The sequence below is a fragment of the Eptatretus burgeri genome, chromosome 4 (genome assembly GCF_056783735.1).
Source record: "Eptatretus burgeri isolate ZD-2024b chromosome 4, Ebu_testis_v1, whole genome shotgun sequence".
NCBI classification, from domain to species: Eukaryota; Metazoa; Chordata; class Myxini; order Myxiniformes; family Myxinidae; genus Eptatretus; species Eptatretus burgeri.
Genome location: NC_140964.1, coordinates 29,192,860 through 29,213,105, shown reverse-complemented (window position 1 = coordinate 29,213,105; position 20,246 = coordinate 29,192,860). Strand labels below are relative to the sequence as shown.

The 20,246-nt window shown below is 46.9% G+C and overlaps 1 long non-coding RNA gene across 1 annotated transcript; it reads left to right on the top strand.

The window, feature by feature from the left end:
- Window positions 1-1,584: 1,584 nt before the first annotated feature.
- LOC147027709 (uncharacterized) lies at window positions 1,585-19,604 on the top strand. The gene is made up of 4 exons (XR_015057223.1): window positions 1,585-1,760; window positions 13,656-13,734; window positions 15,765-15,835; window positions 16,810-19,604. It is a non-coding gene; the product is annotated as an uncharacterized LOC147027709 (long non-coding RNA).
- Window positions 19,605-20,246: the final 642 nt, after the last annotated feature.

Sequence of the window (20,246 nt, the reverse complement as noted above, 5' to 3'; positions counted from 1 at the left end):
CGATAATAAGGTGTCACGAGCTAAGCACAGGTCCACCTGCTATCGAGCATGCCCCACACAGTGCGAACGGATCCACCATTAAGCACGTGGCCAGCGCTCGTGTTCGCCAGATTCTGCTATCATGTGCACGCGACCAACCCCGATCTTTGTCAGGAATTGAGGGAAATGATCGGATATAATATTTAGATGGAGAAATGGAGGGAAAAGAAGATGTCCATATATTTATATCCAAAAATGGGTTGGAGAGTACATGCCGCCCGTATCTTGCACACTTGTGTCCTGCACAACATGGTGTGGTTGTTGTTTTTCTATTTTTGACCTCTGACAATGTAGTTATTGGCACCAAGCTGCCAGCCACGCTCTCGCCGATATTGGGTCATTTGCTTCTATGTAGTGAAAAACAACATCCGTGCAGCTGCTTTAAGAGATATTCGTTCGTATGCCTTTTCAAGGCAACCAGCAATCTCATCCCAGATCATCGGAAGCTCGAGCCAATCATCTCGAGCTGCCGAGCATACTCTATAACTTGTCGCAAAAGTTAGGTTGAGGGATCGCTTGAGGATGGGAGCTCTGTGCTGTGCCACACAAAAGTTAGGTTGAGGGATCGCTTGAGGACGGGAGCTCTGTGCTGTGCTGCCCTTTGCCGATTGGGTGTCTGAGCGCAGTGCCTGCTGGCCTATGCGAGGATCCAAATTCGGATTTACCTCAGGAATAAGCAGAAAAGAAGAGTAGAAATGAAGTTAGTGGTGTCAGCAAACCGAGCTAGGAGATCTGCCCAACACACGTCCCGTCGTCCCACGAGAAAAAAGGGAAGGGACTGTCCAAACGTATATTAATGGAATAACTGTCTCTGGACCACTTTATGTTGGATGCCATTACCCTGGAGGCATGCGGTTCTTAGAACCGCAACAATATATATATATATATATATATATATATATATATATATATATATATATATATATATATATATATATATATATATATATATATATATATATATATATATATATTTCTTCTTCTTTCGGCTGCTCCCGTTCAGGGTCGCCACAGCGGATCATCCGTATGATCCGCATAGTGATTTGGCACATGTTTTACGCCGGATGCCCTTCCTGACGCAACCCTGGTCGCCTCTTGCAACACAGGGATATGGTACACCTATTTTAACCAGGGTACACACCGGCCCAGTACACTGGTACTCATTTCGCCGACCTCGGAAGGATGACAGGCTGAGTCAACCCCCTGGTGTATTGATTCAGTGGCCCAACGGGGCTTGAACTCAGGACCTTTTGGATCTCAAGCCGCTGCTCTAACCACTGCGCCAATACCAGGATATATATATATATATATATATATATATATATATATATATATATATATATATATATATATATATATATATATATATATATATATATATATATATATATATATATATATATATATATATATATATATATATATATATATATATATATATATATATATATATATATATATATATACACACACACATCTTCTTCTTCTTTCGGCTGCTCCCATTAGGGGTCGCCACAGCGGATCATCCGTATGATCCGCATCGTGATCTGGCACATGTTTTACGCCGGATGCCCTTCCTGACGCAACCCTGTTCGCCTCTTACGACACAGGGATAAGGATTGGGTTTCGCCATGATTCTGGGCTGCCCTACACCCTCTCATAGCACGGCCCAGCGCAGAGCACCCGCCATCAACCCAAGCCTCCGAGTAGCCGGATTACAGGTGCACGCCACTACGCCCGGTATATATGTATGTATATGTATACAATAGCACAACATCTATTGTGCCTGATGAAACCGGCTGTGAAGCCGGTGAATCGTTGTGTGAGCCTGGGTGTGCCCTCGCAATTTTGTTCAAATTAGCGGAGTCGATCTGGTGTTTTACTCTTGGTTGGAAGTGCCTTCTTCTTCTTAAAAGAAATATACATATATATTGGGTGGTCGCTAGACTCCCGTTATTCTCAGGTTTTCTGTCTGTATGTATGTAATGGACAGCTCTGGAGGCCAGACGAGTCAACCGATTTTGATGAAACTTGACTGGTAGGTTCATACCAGGATCTAGTTGTATGCTTTTGAGCAGCGTTGCTATGGATGCCACCGTTGCCGAGCAATGGGACTTTGAAAATTTTGAAAAAAATCCGAAAATTATTTATATATATATTTTTTTCGAAAATCAAAAATTGGCTTCTGCGCTTTTATGCACACTATAATAAACCTCTTTGTCAAAAAAGTTCAGCCCGATCCGTCAAAAACTGTATGACTAGTATGCAATTATATCGCAACCACCCTTGTTGCTGACCGGCTTGTGTGTGTATATATATATGTATATATATATATATATATATATATATATATATATATATATATATATATATATATATATATATATATATATATATATATATATATATATATATATATATATATTGTTGTGGTTACCAGATTCGCAAACCACCATTCAGGTCCCTTAGGTGAGGTATCTCGGTAAGTGCATGTGTAGTTAGGCCCAAACCCGTTGTCTAGTGGGAATACATGTCATTTATGCGAGCTGCGACTCTTCAGGATAGCCGTTTTTCTTTTACTATCTTTATTTTGGACCAACCGCCATGATCACAACCACAACATCAACCACCGACCACAACCACCGCTTCACCACAACCGCCACGACCTTCACGTCACACCTCGCAACCGTAGCATCGCCACCGTTCTTGCCCCGCTGTGGGTACCGGTGTTGGATTCGTGCAGAGCGCGCGTCGAACAGCGTGTACAAAATCACGGATTTTGTGCTTCAAAAACGGATCAAAAACGACACACGCCCACTTTTTGCCGTCCAATCGGTGAGCGAGGGGTGAATTGGCCCCGCCTCCAGAACGATCGATATATGCAAATTTGTGGATCAAAAAGCCTTCACGCCCACTTTTTCTCGGGCCAATGGGGAGCGAGGTGAAAGGTCAAAGGGAGGGGGTCAAAGGCGAAGTTACGGGGGGATAAAAGGACGGTGTTCGTCAGTCAGAAGAGAGTCGCAAAGGAGAACGAGAAGGAGTCGAGAACGAGAAGGAGTCGGAACGGAGGGGACGAGTATGGAAGACTGGAGCCCGAAGCCTGCAGTGGCTGGAGAAGCTGAAGAGAGTCGGACGAGGGGGTGCTCGCGTCGGTGCCAGGAGCTGCACGCCCGAGGGAGGCCGGCAGCGCGACCTGGCCGAGGTGGAGACGCACACCAGGGATAATAAAGATCCTCTATACCCCAAGCATCAGCAACCCCCCTCCTGTTTCCCCCCGCGCTGAGATAGTGCGACCAAGGGGGCCCCGTTCCCACCCCCTGCCAGGCACTGTCCACGAGGCCCGCGGGTTGCGGGGCCATCGCCGCTCCCGGTCTCATCACCAGACGGGTAGGCCTGACCTGGTCTCGGCCTCAGGCCGCCTCATTCTTGAGGGTATTTCTTTTCCTTGGTTTTGGGTATGTGTTGTCGGCGCCGTCTGTGAAGTAGAATTGTATAAGTGTTGCCGTGTGCTCGGTAGTCGGTATTAGCTCTGCACTGTGTTTTCACTTTTATGTTTGCTTTTTGTGTAAATGGAAGTGTGTTTTCTTTTTGTGTGCATTTGGTGGAATTGTATTTGTGTGCTTCCCGTGTGCCGCGAATAAATGTGCTTTATTGTTGAACTGTTCTCCCGCTTCGCTTCGTCTTTTCCCCCATTGATCCCCATCTTGCTTCACGTAAAGGGTTGGTAGTGGGCTGAATACGCCCGATAATTAATCGAACCGTCGAGGTCGACGATAACACCGCTCGGTTATTCTGATAGTACGGAACGGGTCGCTTAAGTGGCCCGTGTCCGAAGTCGACCTGCGGCGAGGTGCGATCGCCCGGTCTACCCTCCGCGTGGGTACTTAGGAAGTTCGAATTTGGCGAGCAACCCTATCCCACGCGGGGGCTGATTGGCTCGATCGCGGTGAGACCGAAAGGTCCACCCGTGACTGGTTCCCGGCGTTAGTCCGAGAGGGTCACGACTGGATTGTCCGTCCGGTGGGCGACGTGCCGCGATTCGAGTTACGTGGCCGTTCGCACGCCGGCGGGCGCGAAATCCGCAACACTGGTGTCAGGAGTGGGATACAAATTCATCGCCCTCCTTACGGCACTGGTATCGGAGAACGGGACAACGGGCTCTCCTGTCTCCAATTAAATTCACGGGAATCGGTCCAGGGGTGAGAGAAGCGACCCCCGATTCCCTCCAAATTACGAGCGAGTTAAATTAACCCTTCACGAGAAGCAAGATGGCGTCTCAAGGCGAGCGGGAGCCGGGGGTATTAGAAATGTATATGTGTAGTAATGTAGAATCCATGGTCCAGGATGGAATCCCCGAGCAGGAAATGTTGATTGTGCAGGAACACGGACTCGCCCAACTGAACCCAGAGCCCGAAATGGGTGCGGCAGCGGCCGCAGTGTATGACACCTTCCCCCCCCCCTCTCCACCAAAACCCTTCCCCGATCCCTGCCGGAACGGCTCACCTGAGTGCATCCGACATGGCCCAGCTATGCGCCATGCTGGCGGCAATGAACGAAAAGATGAATGCGAAAATGATCGAAAAAATGGATGCGAATATGAAAGACATGAACAAGCAAATGAATGAAGTGAAAACGACGATGGATGCGTATACACAAAAAATGGGTGAAAAGATGGATACGAATACAAATGAAGTGAAAACGACGATGGATGCGAATACACAGCAAATGAGGGAAGAGATGAAAAAGTTCCGGGGTGAGACGCAGAACATGGGCCGATGCCTGCAGGCGGGCATGAAGGCCGTGACAAAGGAAATAATAGTTGAGACAAGGGAGGTAAAGGGTGAAGAGTTGGCAGAGACACGGGAGATAGAAAAAATAGAGGAAAGACTACACGAGGAAGACGGGGTAAGTGACGCACACACACACACACGGAGGTAGTGGAGGATAATGGGGTTGAGCTCGCGGACTGGGTAGAGACCCAGTGCGAGCAGCTGGATGGCCTCCTCCAGGAACGAGGGGAGGGAGTATGCCCCTTGAGGCGAGTCACGACCAGGTGAGTTCGGTCGTGCTTTGCGAGGTTGAGGGGAGGAGTGCTGTGGACGGGTGCACGGCGAGCTTGGGGGGTATAGAGGCCCCGGAGACCCTTGTGGGGACTCGAATCCCCAGTGTGGTTGTCCCTGTGTGTGTGGTGCAAGGCGTGAGTGCGTCCCCGTGTGTGGAAGCGTCCCCGTGTGTGAGTGGTGTGGTGGCGATGGTGCCGGAGTACGTGCTTCCCAGCACGCCGTGTGTGGATGAGGAATCGTGTGTGGAAGAGGCCGTGGGTGTGAGTGAAACGGCCAGTGTGGATGAGGCACCGCGGGTGAGTGCCCCCGCGTGTGTGAGTGAGGCCGTGTTTGTGAGTGAGGCACCGCGGGTGTGTGCCCCCGTGTGTGTGAGTGAGGCACGGTGTGTGGATGAGGGACCGCGGTTGAGTGCCCCCGCGTGTATGAGTGAGGCACGGAGTATGGATGAGACACCGCGGTTGAGTGCCCCCGCGTGTGTGGATGAGGCACCGCGGGTGAGTGCCCCCGCGTGTGTGGATGAGGCACGGAGTGCGAGTGAGGCACCGCGGGTGAGTGCCCCCGCACGCGTGAGTGAACGGCCGTGTGCAAGGTCGCTGTGTGCAAGGGAGACCGTGTGTGTGAGAGAGCGGTATGTGAGGGAGATGTCGGTTGGCATGCGGGAGCACGCAGCCGCATCTCCCGGTGTGAATGTGATGGAGTGGACTGTGTGCGTCATAACACGCAGGTGTGCGTGGGTCGAATGGCGACGACGGCGACAGAGGAGAGAAAGCCGAGTAGCGGCTGTAGCTATTTCGAGGACCGTGCCGGGTTCACCCAGCAGTGAGCACGCGGTTCGTGCTGTGCAACGCACGAGACCACCACGTGCTCGCTTGCGAGAGTGAAGTCCCGGTCCGGAAACGCACGCGGTGGATTTGCCGATCCCGCGGACGGACAAAGTTTAGGCAGGTAAACGGATTTGGACCGGACGGGTTCTCCACGCGATCGTGTGTGTTAAGCTCCAACGGGAAAGGCACATGTGTTCGCGTGGGGAACCCCTCGAAGCGTGGGGCTTGTTTTTTTTTTATGCGCACGGTGACGTCATGGCTGCACGTGTGGTTGGAATCCGGCAGGAGGGGCATCTCTGCCGGATGGTAGCGTCCAAGGAGGGACGAGGAACACGTGCAGCTGCATGACGTCACGGGCAGGTGCAAAGTGCGCGAGCTCTGAGTTGCCGCGCAGGTGCTGCGCATGTAGAAAAAAAAAAAAAAAGAACAAGCCTCACTTTCGGGTGCAAAGGATTCCTGGGCAAGGGGTGAAAGACCCCCTTGACCTGGGCACAGGATGGAAACTAGTTAGGGGGAAGGGTTAGCTTAGTTAGACCGACTCCATGGGGCAGGGGTAAGTCCTCATGGAGTCCGTGGAATGGATTAGTTAGAGGGATTGTAGCGAGATTTAGGTTGGGAAATAAAATGGGATTATTTTGGAGACAGAGACAGACTTTGGATGTGTAGAGGGGACGTAGTTTAGCTACGTAGTGTTAAAAGGAACGTGCTGTAGTTTAAGGGACGACGTGGGAGCACGAGTTAGTTAGGGGAGGTAGTTAGAAGGATGGCAGAGTTCAGTGGTGTGTGTGTTGAAGAGTTGGAGAGTTGTGAGGTGAGTACATGGTGAGTGAGTGGGGCCAGCGGGTCTGTGTGAGTGGAGCGAATGGGGAATGCATGGTGCGATGAGTGATTGGGGGGAGGAGTGACTCCCGCCCAAGGGACCCCGGGGTCAGTGTAGATTGAGTTAGCTGGGTTAGTCAAATTGAAAAATGGAGGTCGTTTTGTTGTTGGTGGGAAAGTAGGCTCGAGACCCATTTGGAGGGGTGCAGGAGCCCTGTTGACAGGCTTGGGAGCGTGGCTGCGAAAGGTGAGTATCGCTGAGTGGGTACCCCGGGCACCAGGCTAGTCGGCCGCGGTAGGCCAAGGGCCCATGGGGGGCCGGGATAGAGTAGTGGGCACGGGTGCGCCTGCTTGGTGCGGGGGCCCGGGGCGCCATTAGCCGCGTGGGCAGTGTAGTGGGCACGGGTGACCCTCGGAAAGGGACCCGGGAGGCCGGCCTGCCACGTGTGCGTTTCAGGGGAGGTGCCATGGGGGGCACTCCCCGGTGTTAGGGAGCTGGTAGGCTCGGAGGCAGTGTAGTGCCCGGGGGTGCCATAGCGGGAGATTCGGCAGAGGGTCGTGCCTGCCAAAGGGAGCCACGTGTCCCAGCCAGGAGACCGTGTGAGGGCACGGAGAGAAAATTGGGGGGCGAGGCCCGAAATTGTAAGGACACCAACACAGGCGACGGGAATCTGGGTTGTTAGAACCAATAGTTTAAGCGAGAGGCGCTTGTTGAAAGCCCCGGGGTAGTTTAACAGTTAAATGGTTAGGGTAGATTAGGAGATGTACCCCTCCGCACCATCCATCCCCTCGCTGTCGTTGTGGGCCGCTGGACCCACTTTGGGTTAGATCGCCGAACTCTGGGGAGGCCATTCTGAGGCTTGAATTGGGCCTCGACACAGGACGCAAGCTCTCCCTTATTCCCCTCTGGGAAGGGAACGTAGGGGTTGGGAGTAGGCTAGGTGACAGGATAGGTTAGCCGAACAAAGACGATAAAGGGGGTTAGGGGACGATTTATAGTGGGGAAGTAAAAAAAAAAAAAAAAAAAAAAATAACTTGGGGCTAAATTGGTTTTTCACAAATTAAGGGAGTGGGTATGTACAGTGACAGGCAAAGGCGATAGTTGGGAGGGAGACAGGTAGGTAGGTCCGAGCCCGCCTTCCAAGTGGCCAGCACCACCGCACTCCCTCCACCAACCTCCACTGAACGGCAAGAGCTGGCCAACTTCATCGGCTGGCCGTGTGTTGCTTCAAGGCGGAGGCTGGCCAACTTCATCGGCTGGCCGTGTTTTGCTTCAAGGCGGAGGCCGGCCAACTTCATCGGCAGCTGTTGTTTTGCTGCAAGGCCTGTGCCATCGGCTGGCCGTGTTTGCTTCAAGGCCTGTGCCGGCCAGTTCATCTGCCGGCTGTGTTTGCCTGCAACGGCCTTCTTCTGCGGGCTGTGTTTGCCTGCTGCCTTTGCCATGCCATGCCCACTGCCCACGTTCACCAGCCCCGTTCAATTTTTGCTTTGCCCCCCCCCCTGTTCATTGCCATGTGCGCCAGGATCAAGGCAACAGTTTGCAAGCTGCGAGAACTGCCCTGTTGGCAGCTACAACACGGGCCTGCAGTGGCAGCCCGTGCACCGTGTTTTGCGTCCATCCATTCATCCATTCATTCGTTGTGCTCATTGCGTGTGCCACTTGAGCTGGCACGGAGACTACGTTTGTGCAGCCCAAGCACCGTTGTGGTTCACTGAGTTCAGTTCAAAAGGGAAGGCCTTGGACTGCGTGTGAGCAGCCAGCCACGTTCCCTGTCACCTGCATTGTTTGAGCCAGAGACTGCATGTGGGCAGCCTGGCTCCCTGCTAACTGCTTTTCTTTTTGCAGAGTTCAATGATCCTGGGCCATGGTTTAGTGTAAAATTTGTAAGTTAAGGTTAAGATGTACTGTACTGTAAATATGAGTGCGCCCCCGGCATGTTTGTCTTAGCGCCGGCAATTTTATTTAAGTCGTCCGTATGAGTGAGTTTGTTTAGATAGTTACGCAGCCCTCAGGTTATTTATTTTGGGGACACGAATACCATGAATGTCGCACTCAGGGATCCGTAGGTAAAATGTACTAGGGGAAAACTACACATGATGGCACACGAAAATTTGACGACTCGGGACGAGTCTGTAAAAAGGGAAGGGGGTAGTGTTGTGGTTACCAGATTCGCAAACCACCATTCAGGTCCCTTCGGTGAGGTATCTCGGTAAGTGCATGTGTAGTTAGGCCCAAACCCGTTGTCTAGTGGGAATACATGTCATTTATGCGAGCTGCGACTCTTCAGGATAGCCGTTTTTCTTTTACTATCTTTATTTTGGACCAACCGCCATGATCACAACCACAACATCAACCACCGACCACAACCACCGCTTCACCACAACCGCCACGACCTTCACGTCACACCTCGCAACCGTAGCATCGCCACCGTTCTTGCCCCGCTGTGGGTACCGGTGTTGGATTCGTGCAGAGCGCGCGTCGAACAGCGTGTACAAAATCACGGATTTTGTGCTTCAAAAACGGATCAAAAACGACACACGCCCACTTTTTGCCGTCCAATCGGTGAGCGAGGGGCGATTTGGCCCCGCCTCTCCAGAACGATCGATATATGCAAATTTGTGGATCAAAAAGCCTTCACGCCCACTTTTTCTCGGGCCAATGGGGAGCGAGGTGAAAGGTCAAAGGGAGGGGGTCAAAGGCGAAGTTACGGGGGGATAAAAGGACGGTGTTCGTCAGTCAGAAGAGAGTCGCAAAGGAGAACGAGAAGGAGTCGAGAACGAGAAGGAGTCGGAACGGAGGGGACGAGTGTGGAAGACTGGAGCCCGAAGCCTGCAGTGGCTGGAGAAGCTGAAGAGAGTCGGACGAGGGGGTGCTCGCGTCGGTGCCAGGAGCTGCACGCCCGAGGGAGGCCGGCAGCGCGACCTGGCCGAGGTGGAGACGCACACCAGGGATAATAAAGATCCTCTATACCCCGAGCATCAGCAACCCCCTCCTGTTTCCCCCCGCGCTGAGATAGTGCGACCAAGGGGGCCCCGTTCCCACCCCCTGCCAGGCACTGTCCACGAGGCCCGCGGGCTGCGGGGCCATCGCCGCTCCGCGTCTCATCACCAGACGGGTAGGCCCGACCCGGTCTCGGCCTCAGGCCGCCTCATTCTTGAGGGTATTTCTTTTCCTTGGTTTTGGGTATGTGTTGTCGGCGCCGTCTGTGAAGTAGAATTGTATAAGTGTTGCCGTGTGCTCGGTAGTCGGTATTAGCTCTGCACTGTGTTTTCACTTTTATGTTTGCTTTTTGTGTAAATGGAAGTGTGTTTTCTTTTTTTTGTGTGCATTTGGTGGAATTGTATTTGTGTGCTTCCCGTGTGCCGCGAATAAATGTGCTTTATTGTTGAACTGTTCTCCCGCTTCGCTTCGTCTTTTCCCCCATTGATCCCCATCTTGCTTCACGTAAAGGGTTGGTAGTGGGCTGAATACGCCCGATAATTAATCGAACCGTCGAGGTCGACGATAACACCGCTCGGTTATTCTGATAGTACGGAACGGGTCGCTTAAGTGGCCCGTGTCCGAAGTCGACCTGCGGCGAGGTGCGATCGCCCGGTCTACCCTCCGCGTGGGTACTTAGGTAGTTCGAATTTGGCGAGCAACCCTATCCCACGCGGGGGCTGATTGGCTCGATCGCGGTGAGACCGAAAGGTCCACCCGTGACTGGTTCCCGGCGTTAGTCCGAGAAGGTCACGACTGGATTGTCCGTCCGGTGGGCGACGTGTCGCGATTCGAGTTACGTGGCCGTTCGCACGCCGGCGGGCGCGAAGACCGCAAGAATATATATATATATATATATATATATATATATATATATATATATATATATATATATATATATATATATATATATATATATATATTGTTGTAGTTTTCTGCCCCGCCGGCGTGCGAGCGACCGCTTTTAGCTAATCACGGCCACGCGCCCACCGGACGTGGCAAACCTAGTCGCAGCTTTCGGATCAACACCAAAATCCAGCCACGGGTGTGTCTTTAATCACACCGAAAATCAGCCAACTATTCTGTCTGTGTGCGACATGGTCCGATCGCCGAATTGTTGATTTACCTAAGTATGCGCGCATACAGAAATGCCGGGGATGTACACCTCAACGGGACCTGCTTGGAAACGAGCTGCTAAGCAGCTCGCTCCGTTTGCGATTTGCCGAGCGGTGTATATCGCCAAGCCCCGCCGGATCCGATTACTTTATCAGCTATTTAAAAGCCCGCTAATATCCCGAATGCAATACGGCAGCTCAATTAAGGGAAAGGACGCAACGAACAGGTGAACATTCACACAAGGACATTTATTCACAAAGCACGTATGCAGGCATGCACGTATGCAATTATGCAAGGCAAACATGCATGCAATTATGCAAGCAAAAGCAACGCAGGTAATACAAGCACGACAAAAGAACTACTACCGTTCTATTTACATGCACTTAACAGTTCTACTTAAGAACATGGCGCCACAACATTCATTCAAAGAAACCCCAGGAAAGGCAAAGGCAGAACTGGACCTCGTGGGTCTTTATAGTTCACGGAGCCGTGCAGACCGCAAAAGCTTCGAGAGGCCACGCTGGTTACCTGTCACGCTCGTGGTGATTCGCTGGGCCCTGGTTCGGCGACCCTCGGTGGCTCTGCCCACACTCTGCAGGACTCCACCCGTTCCCGGTCTCAGTCAGCCTCTGTTCTCTGTCAGCCTGCAGCTTTCCAAGCTGCCAACTCGACCTGAACCTGACGTCCCCATTTCCCTCTCTCTTCTCGAGCAAACGCGCGGTTTTTTATCCCCCGCCCGTCATGCCCCGCCCTTCCCAGCACGCGGTGGGGGGGGCGACTTTTCTCTGGGGGACATGCCCCCAACCATCCTTTCGGGGCGGGAGTTGAGTTCCAACCGTCATTTTGGGGCGGGAGTTGAGTTGCTGTTTTGCAACCGTCATTTCTGTTTACCGTGGATATCGGAGCGGGAGTTGAGCTGAGTTGCTGTTTTCCAACCGTCATTCGTGTTTACGAGTAACCATCGCGTTGGGTGGCAGAGATGTTCTTCGTTGGGGAGGCCGTTGTCGGCGGTTTTGGAGAAGTTGGTTGTGGTTGTTGTGGCTGGCACTGTGGTGGGGATGGCATGGTTGTTGAGATGCGGTTGTGGAGAAGGCGGTTGTGGTTGTTCCAAAATAAAGATAGCAAAAGAATAATGGCTGACCCAAATATCACAGCCCGGTTACACAAATTAGCCCCTTTAGACCTCGTTGGGAAATCTAATCTAAACACACACTTATGGACATAACTGATCTCTGGGATACGTGAATGGTGTTCTGTGAATTTCCACAACCGTAACAATATATATATATATATATATATATATATATATATATATATATATATATATATATATATATATATATATATATATATATATACATATATACACACATACTGTGTATGTATCTCTTCTTTGTGATGGTCTTCCGTCCATCACAAGTTGTGCTCTCCGACACAACTCGCAGCAGGTGGAAATGTACCATCGGATGCTGAGCCTGTTTGTGTGCACGAGACCATGTACAAGTTTCTCACAGCGCTAACAAGATGGCATCGTGCACACTCGCCCCTGATCTGTCTCTAACCTGGGTTCTAATCTCGGTCCAGGTATAAACTGTATGCTGGTGTCTTGCAGACAGGGTGATTCATCAATGTGTGTACCGTCCCTCGGATGGACATGAAACTGGGCATCCCATCTACAGGCATTAGTTGGTGGATGTTTACGATGCTATGGTGTTCTTCGCGAAGAGTAGGCGAGCAATCTCCGGCACTCAACAAATTACGAAGTCCTGCCCTCAACGACAGAGAACATTCGTGTCATCGGCACAGCTGCACCCCCAGCAATGATGCAAACAGCAGAACAGGCTGCACGTGAAATGATATGAGGTTTCTCACAGCTCTGCTGTTATCTTTCAAGGAAGTTCAAAGCAGGAGGAAGCCTTGAAACACATAAGCCTGTGCAATGATTGCCCACCTGTGGTTGTTTGTCAGTGCTCTATCCTTTTTAAACGCTGGGTTTCAAGCAAGGAAGCAGCACCTACCATTTTGAAAGTCTTTGGTATCACTCGGATTGAGTTTAAACCACTGATTTTTCAGACTCGAGGAGAGTGTCCAACCATTACGCCACCGGGTCTGGTTGACGAAATCAACTCATCCAGCTTTCTTTCCAACTCAAAATAATATTTCAAAAAAATAGGGACAATACCCCCTGGGGCACTCACCTGGTAGAATAATGATACCGAGGAGGAAGTCAATGTGGGACTTAATCAGCAAAATGTAGCAATGAACCAATGTTATCGCAAATACCTATTTTGGGGAGCAACCCCCTCCCCCATAAATCCACTTCGACCCCTTTGTTGTTGTTTTTTGGGTTTTTTTTTTCATAGTGTAAACAAATTTTGGTACATCATGGTTGATGAAGGTTGTGGTGAAGTTTCATTGGAATTGTGTGTGTGTAGTTTCAGCGAAGAAAACAAATACATATTTTGGGGGGCCACCCCTCCACTCCCTTCGACCCCGATTTTATTTTATTTTTAAATGTGAACAAACTGTAGTACATCATGGGTGATGAAGGTGGTGGTCAAGTTTCATCGGAATTGTGTGTGGTTTCTGAGAAGAAAGCAAATACCTATTTTGGGGGGCAACCCCCATGGACCCCATTTGTGCCTAATATCTATGTGTATATATATATATATATATATATATATATATATATATATATATATATATATATATATATATATATATATATATATATATATATATGCCATGAACAAACTTTGGTACATCATGGGTGATGAACGTTGTGGTAATGTTTCATCGAAATCATCTGTGTAGTTTTAGAGAAGAAGTTGCAAGTATTTGCGGACAGACGGATGATGCGCTATCCCATAAGCTCCCCAGAACTGCGTTCCAGGTGAGCGAAAGACAAACCCTTGATCATTCAATGATGATGGCCATGAGTTGCTTGATCCTGACAAAAGCTACACGTGTTCTATTGCAGCTGTGTTATCTCAAAGCTACATGTCGCCTCTATCTGGAGTTGACATCACACATAATTCAATGTGTTACAAATGATAAAATCCCAAGTTCAGGCGAAAAATGAAATGTACAATTGAAATAAGCTGAGTGTGCATTTGGCTGCATTAACATTTATTCTTACATTTTGATCATCCACAAGTCAGATCAGGGAGGATGGCATGGTACATGGTGGTAAATAATTATTCACTCCGTTCATGACAGCTTTTGATGACAACAGAGTTTGCAATCTGAATTTGTTGCACAATAAAAATGCTGAGAGCTCCATGTAGAGAGTGATGAATGGGCTGCACCTGGGAAATGATTTAACTGCAAGGTCTCTAACCACCTGTGAAAGATGCTCTTGCGGTATATGGAAACCATGACATGATTGTGGAATGAGGGACTATATGTCTTGCATCTTGCTGGTGAAAGCTAGTGTCGATCCGCTTTCTCGGACAGGTTCCTCGATTCCCACAATAGTTAGCATACCTCGATTAACGTCCTGGTGAATTCATCCATGGCAGAAAAATTTTTTTTGTAAGAATTAAAAAGCAAGAATTACAATGAATAAAAAGATATGTGAAAAAGTATAGAGAAGAGTGAAAGGAACTTAGGTTAAAGATGTCAGGAGGAACCCGGAGAGATATATTTCAGCAGTTACTCAAATGCAGCAACAAGGACAAGCTACCAGAAGCCCGTTAGCGGGGAAGCACAGACTACAGGATAAGGTAGAAACATAATCAAGTGAAACACCAAATAATGCACCCAGTACTGTACCGGGAATTATTTTTCTTGCAAACTTTCCTCCATGGGCATTCTGGTTGTCAGATATTTCTATCTCAAAAATAACAAATGGTTCGGTCTCACCACTTTCAGTGTGTTGCTCGTCATTGAAATAACCATGAGGGAAGTTGGCGACTATTGACTGCTCACTGGCCTGGTTATTAGCCCCCATTGGACTTTGTCCGAAATGTGGGCTTATGGATTTGGTCTCTATTTTCGCGTCCGTACATGCGTGTGTGAGTCCGCAACCATATCTCGGACATGTATGTGCCGATTTTATTTGTACTTGGCACAAAGCTAACTCGTGATGGTATACATATCCACCTCATTTTGTTTTGGGATTTGATTGAAGATGGCTGCCTGGTGGCCATTTTAGTTTAAAAACACGATGTTGAATACGTCCTCAACCATTTTTGGACATGCATTTACCGATGTTGTTCAAGCTTGGCACACAGATAATCAAAGATGTCTTACATATGCATGTAATTCTTTTTTTTTCGACATCAGATCCAAGTTGGCCGACTGGCAGCCATTTTGTTACTTAAAAGTGTCCCCAACCATTTCTCCGACATGCATTGTCCGATTTTGTTCAAACTTGGCAAATGTCACAAACGTTCTTGTATGTCACGTGACCACTCAAGTCAGGTGCACATACATTTAAATATTGTAAATATGGGCTCACCCTTTACTGATTTATATGGGCTAAATAAAGCAAAATTACGAAAATCACAGGGGCTGTGACATTTTGTCCTTTTCTCCTTGTTTTCTAACAAGTTGTTCTAAAGCCTTATTCTCTCTCATCTCAATCTTCTTATTGGCATTTTGCTCTGGGAAGTAGACATTTTCCTTTCTGCTCTTCTGTGCTTTTGTTTTACAAGTCACTTATATTCTTTGGGAGGGGTGGGGGAGGGAGGTCATGGGATTTTAGGCAACACTGCCTTTTCATAGGTAGCATTTTATGTGCCCCATCCAATTTGCCTTGAGTGCTTGAGGTCATAGAATCATATGTTGATCATACCACGGAAAGGGCAGGCAGATTAACCTCTCCCAGATGGTCATTAATAAATCAGCTGGGTTTTTAAAAACGATGAAGTAGTTTCTAAAATCGTATAAACCAAATCCTTCATCCTGCTCTACTTTTAGGTGGAGTTGAGCTGACAACCTTGAGGATTACCTGACCAGTGTCCTGACGACTTAGCCACCAGCCGAGCAAGGTACCGTATGTGTTTTATCTGGCTGTAATCTCCTTCAGGAGGTATTAGACAGTGGAACAAGGCCTTCTCATGGCTGAAATTGGACCAATACATTTTACGTTTTCATTTAATGAACCAAGCTATGCATGCATTGAAGGTTACGCATTAAACATTTTCACGTGTTCCACCTAATAGCGTCTGCTCCAAAGGCTCTCAGTGATTATCATTGAAGAATGGACAGCATCCACCTCAAGCTATTTCACAGTGGTGTGTGTGTGTGTGAGTGTGAGTGTGAGAGAGACATTCGTTGTTATCTCCGTGTGCAGGTCCTCCCAGGGCTTGAAGTATCCTCTGTTTTGGGAATTAGGGGTCATGATTCCTGGATCAACCTGTGAATATTTCTTGTTCTCAGTTTTGTTCCGAGGGCTCTTTTCAGGATTGTCACCACCTTGAATTGTACTTTGCTTGTAGTAATATTCACAGGTTTTTATTTTTTTTTAGATCTTCATGAGATTATTTTTATCATTCCCGTAGCTCCAATTATCACTGGTACAATTTCTGTGCTCTTCAGCCTCCAAAATATTTTGACTTCAATTTTAAGATTCTGGTATTTGGTCATTTTCTTGATTTCTGCATTGTGTAGGCCAAAATCACTGGGTACTGACACCTAATTTAGTAATGCCATCTTTTTTTTTGTACCTAAGTACTATGTCTCAGTACTATTGTACATAGGTATTGTACCCAAGTACTATTCCATGTTCACACTTGCTGGGATCATTTGCTCATACATGAGTGTCACTTCCTTGTTTTAAATAATCGCTTTTGGTTCACGATTCCATGAGTTTTCTGAAAGTGCAAGGATATTGAAAATTTTTTCATATGTGCCAGTGGATTACTCTGCATACTTTGTTGTGCCTTTGTGTGTACAACTGTTCTGACATGAGATTATATATCCTGAAAGGAGGTTACTTATGATTTCTGTTTCTTACTTGCAGAACCTACACCTACCTCTCCGACTGGCACAGTTCAGACATTTTATTAAAGTCAATGGTGGCGTGTTCTCGGTCCTGGGCAGTGTGGGTGTGTGTGTGTTTTGACGCGTGCACGCATTTGAACTCACGTGCATTGTGTGCATTGTACTTTGCAATGCTGTGTATGGTGTGACTGTTTTTAAAGCTCTTTCCTAAGCGTCACATTTTACAAAAACAAAATAAATTGCATTGTGTGACCAGATGCTGGCAAATGCGAGAGCGAAACAACCTTTTGTTATGTTAAGAGCATGGTGAGAAAGGCAATGATTCGATTGCAATAGCCTTTGTTGCTTTCACTATGGTGTCATCACAGTGATGCAATTACACAAACAACACACTCCTCCAAGAGCACAGTCATTGTAAAAGCAATGCAGTCTGCACATTGCAGCTTCTCTGCTAAATATTGTACTATATGAGTAATGCACACCACTATGATTTAATTAAGCAGAAGAATGCTGAAAGGCAGGGATTTTCATTTGTATGATAATAGGCTTCACACATGGTGCCTTTTCTGCCAGGCCTGAAAGGATAGCGAATCTCTATGCAAATCGTTGCCCGGCAATAATCAGAAGTAAAAAGAAAAGTAATTCCTAGTTATGCATTAGCGTGCTTGAAGTGCCAGCCTTGCTCATTCTCACCAATGACCATGCAGCTGAGCTCCACGTTGGTTCCTTCGATTTTTAAAAGCCAAGGACTTCTCGGAGCTTTATTCACATGCAAAGAGACAGCATGGTGTAAACTCTTAAATCCCAATAATTTATCATTCCTTGTCATACTTTATATGTTGTATTTACAAACAGGACACGATTGCCAATTCCAAGTTGAGAATGCTTGTTATAAAAGGGCATTTCATGAATTCAACACCAGGAACGCAAATGCACTTCATGGGAGAAATAACAATCATGTTCTTTAAAATGATAATAAAACTCGCGTGCTGACTTTAATTGGCCGCAGCATCTTTGCTTCTATCCATTGTGTGCACTTGCATCAATTCGTACTATTTGTGCATTTGTAAAGGAAAAACAACACTGCTCATATAAAATACCAGCATGTGGGTACCCAGCGTTGCCCAGTGCTGTTTTAGTCCTTTTACCATTTTGAAGAAATCAAATTTTTTTTTTTTTGGTGGCCTAAAACACTTCCCTACACCCACTAAGGAATGGGGTCAGGGATCATTGAATATTACCTTTCACATCACAACAAAGCCAACAAAGCCTTATACACGATAGAGCGATTTATAAAAATCCAACTTTTTTGCCTAAAACACTCCCCAGCACTCACTGTTGATCCTCTGAACATTTGATGAAGATCCGTTTGGCCATCTCTGGGAAAAATAGCAACCAACACACACACTCACACATCCCTCTTATAGTACTGCACAGATGAGTTTCCTCATTTGAGGACCTTGAATGCAGGAGAAGGCTATTACACCCATCAAAGCCTGCACAATGGTTGCTTGTCAGTGCTATATCCTTTATGAATTCTCAGCTTCAAGCGAGAAAGCAGCACAAACCATTTTAAAAAGTATTTTGTATGACTCAGTCAGGGTTCGAACCACTAACCTTCTAGATTGCGAGCGGACACTCAAACCATTATGCCATCTAGTCTAATGTTATCAAAAAGATCCACATTAAAAAATGAAGGCACCACCGAATAGTATGGCCTGCCCAGCAGGCAAGTCTTGGGTCCGACGTTTTGACCACCTTCATCCAGGACTGTTCAGGCGTCCTGTCCTCGGTGCTAAGTCTCAACATCTGCATATCATTGCAGTCACGTGATGCCTTCTGCCTCTTGGGAGGATATTAAACACCTGGAGCACAATGCTAGCACAGTCCTCGGTGGTCAAAACATCACATCTGAGTCTTGCCTGCTGGGCAGCTATACTAGCTGGTGGTCTGGTTATTATTGAATATCTGAAAGTTTGTTTTTGTACATTTGTAAATGATCTTTTCATGTTTTTTTTTAATGAGAATATAAAATTGAATATCTGAAATTCATTATTGAATATCTGAAAGTTTGTTTTTGTACATTTGTAAATGATATTTTCATGTTTTTTTTTAATGAGAATATAAAATGTTGTGCGAAAGACTATTGCGGCGTTTGTTTGTTTTTTGCATATGATTTGCAAAGTCAGCCTGATTTTCGACAAAAAAAAACTCTATGCCTAAATAATATTTTGATTCATATAACAACTCCGTCTGCATAAAACATAAGCATGACACCTGAATGATGGCCCTTCATTCTCTGTTAGCTTTCTAACTTTTTCGTCACTGTTCACCCTCTTATGACACTCCCCTACCCTCTCTTTTTTCCCTTGCTCTCCACCCTCATCTACTTTACTCAAATTACCACTTCCTCTTCCTTCTCTTTTGCTTATGTGTAATTTACATGGACCCAGAATGAAGAGAAAGGATGAAAGCTCATTGTAAAGATGTAATTAAATTCTGGTTGTCCTGTTTAACATTCTAATCTGTACTAATAGCGTCGGATGTTCAAATCCCACATACCACATGCGTTTTCACATTGTCTACTAATGTTCTGCAATTCCCCTTAAAGTACACTGAGGTCTACTAATGTACTGGTTGTGGCATTAATATCTGATGCATCTATTTCTGTAATAAAACAAGAGTGAATAAAGTCAATCACGTTTTTTGTATATTATTGTAAAGTACAAGTATGGAAGATTGTGTGACATTCTCGCAGGATACACAACTCAGCTCTACTTCTTAAAAATCACATCTTTTGAAAGCTGTCCATTACAAATGATGCACTCCCTGCATCGAACCAGTACATTGTCCATTGCTGCTTTTACTGTGTTATTATCAATGGCAGTGATAGCTTCAGTGATCCTCTCTTAAGTTCATCTACACATGTGTGACGTGTCTTGTAAATCTGGCTCTTCAAAAATCCCCAGAGGAAGAAATTCGCTGGGGTCAAATGTGTGGATCGGGTGGCCATGAAATGCTATCTGAGTTGCAATGACAGAGCCCCATTTAATAGAGACGCATACAATTTTAATTTTCGTTGGCACGTCATAATGCTCCATCATTCAAATGTTCGGCTTCACCTGTGACGCACACAAATAAATAATTAATTATACAGATATATATTTTTGTTTAACATTACAAATGTGTCAGATGAATGCCACATCATGTACTTGTCCTACATTTCATTTATGTATGAACTCCTCTATAAGTGTTAGATCAATGAAAGAATTTTTTTTTTTGTCTTTGCCTGTTTTACATACCAAATGAGACTGGATATGGCAAATTTGTTGTGGAGGAAACAAAACAGATATTATTGGTTGTTTTGGGGGATTTTAAAATCCAAGCCAAATGTATTTCCATTTTTTTGATATGTTCAGATGCTTTGAGAACAGGTATCGAACAGACTTATTTGAA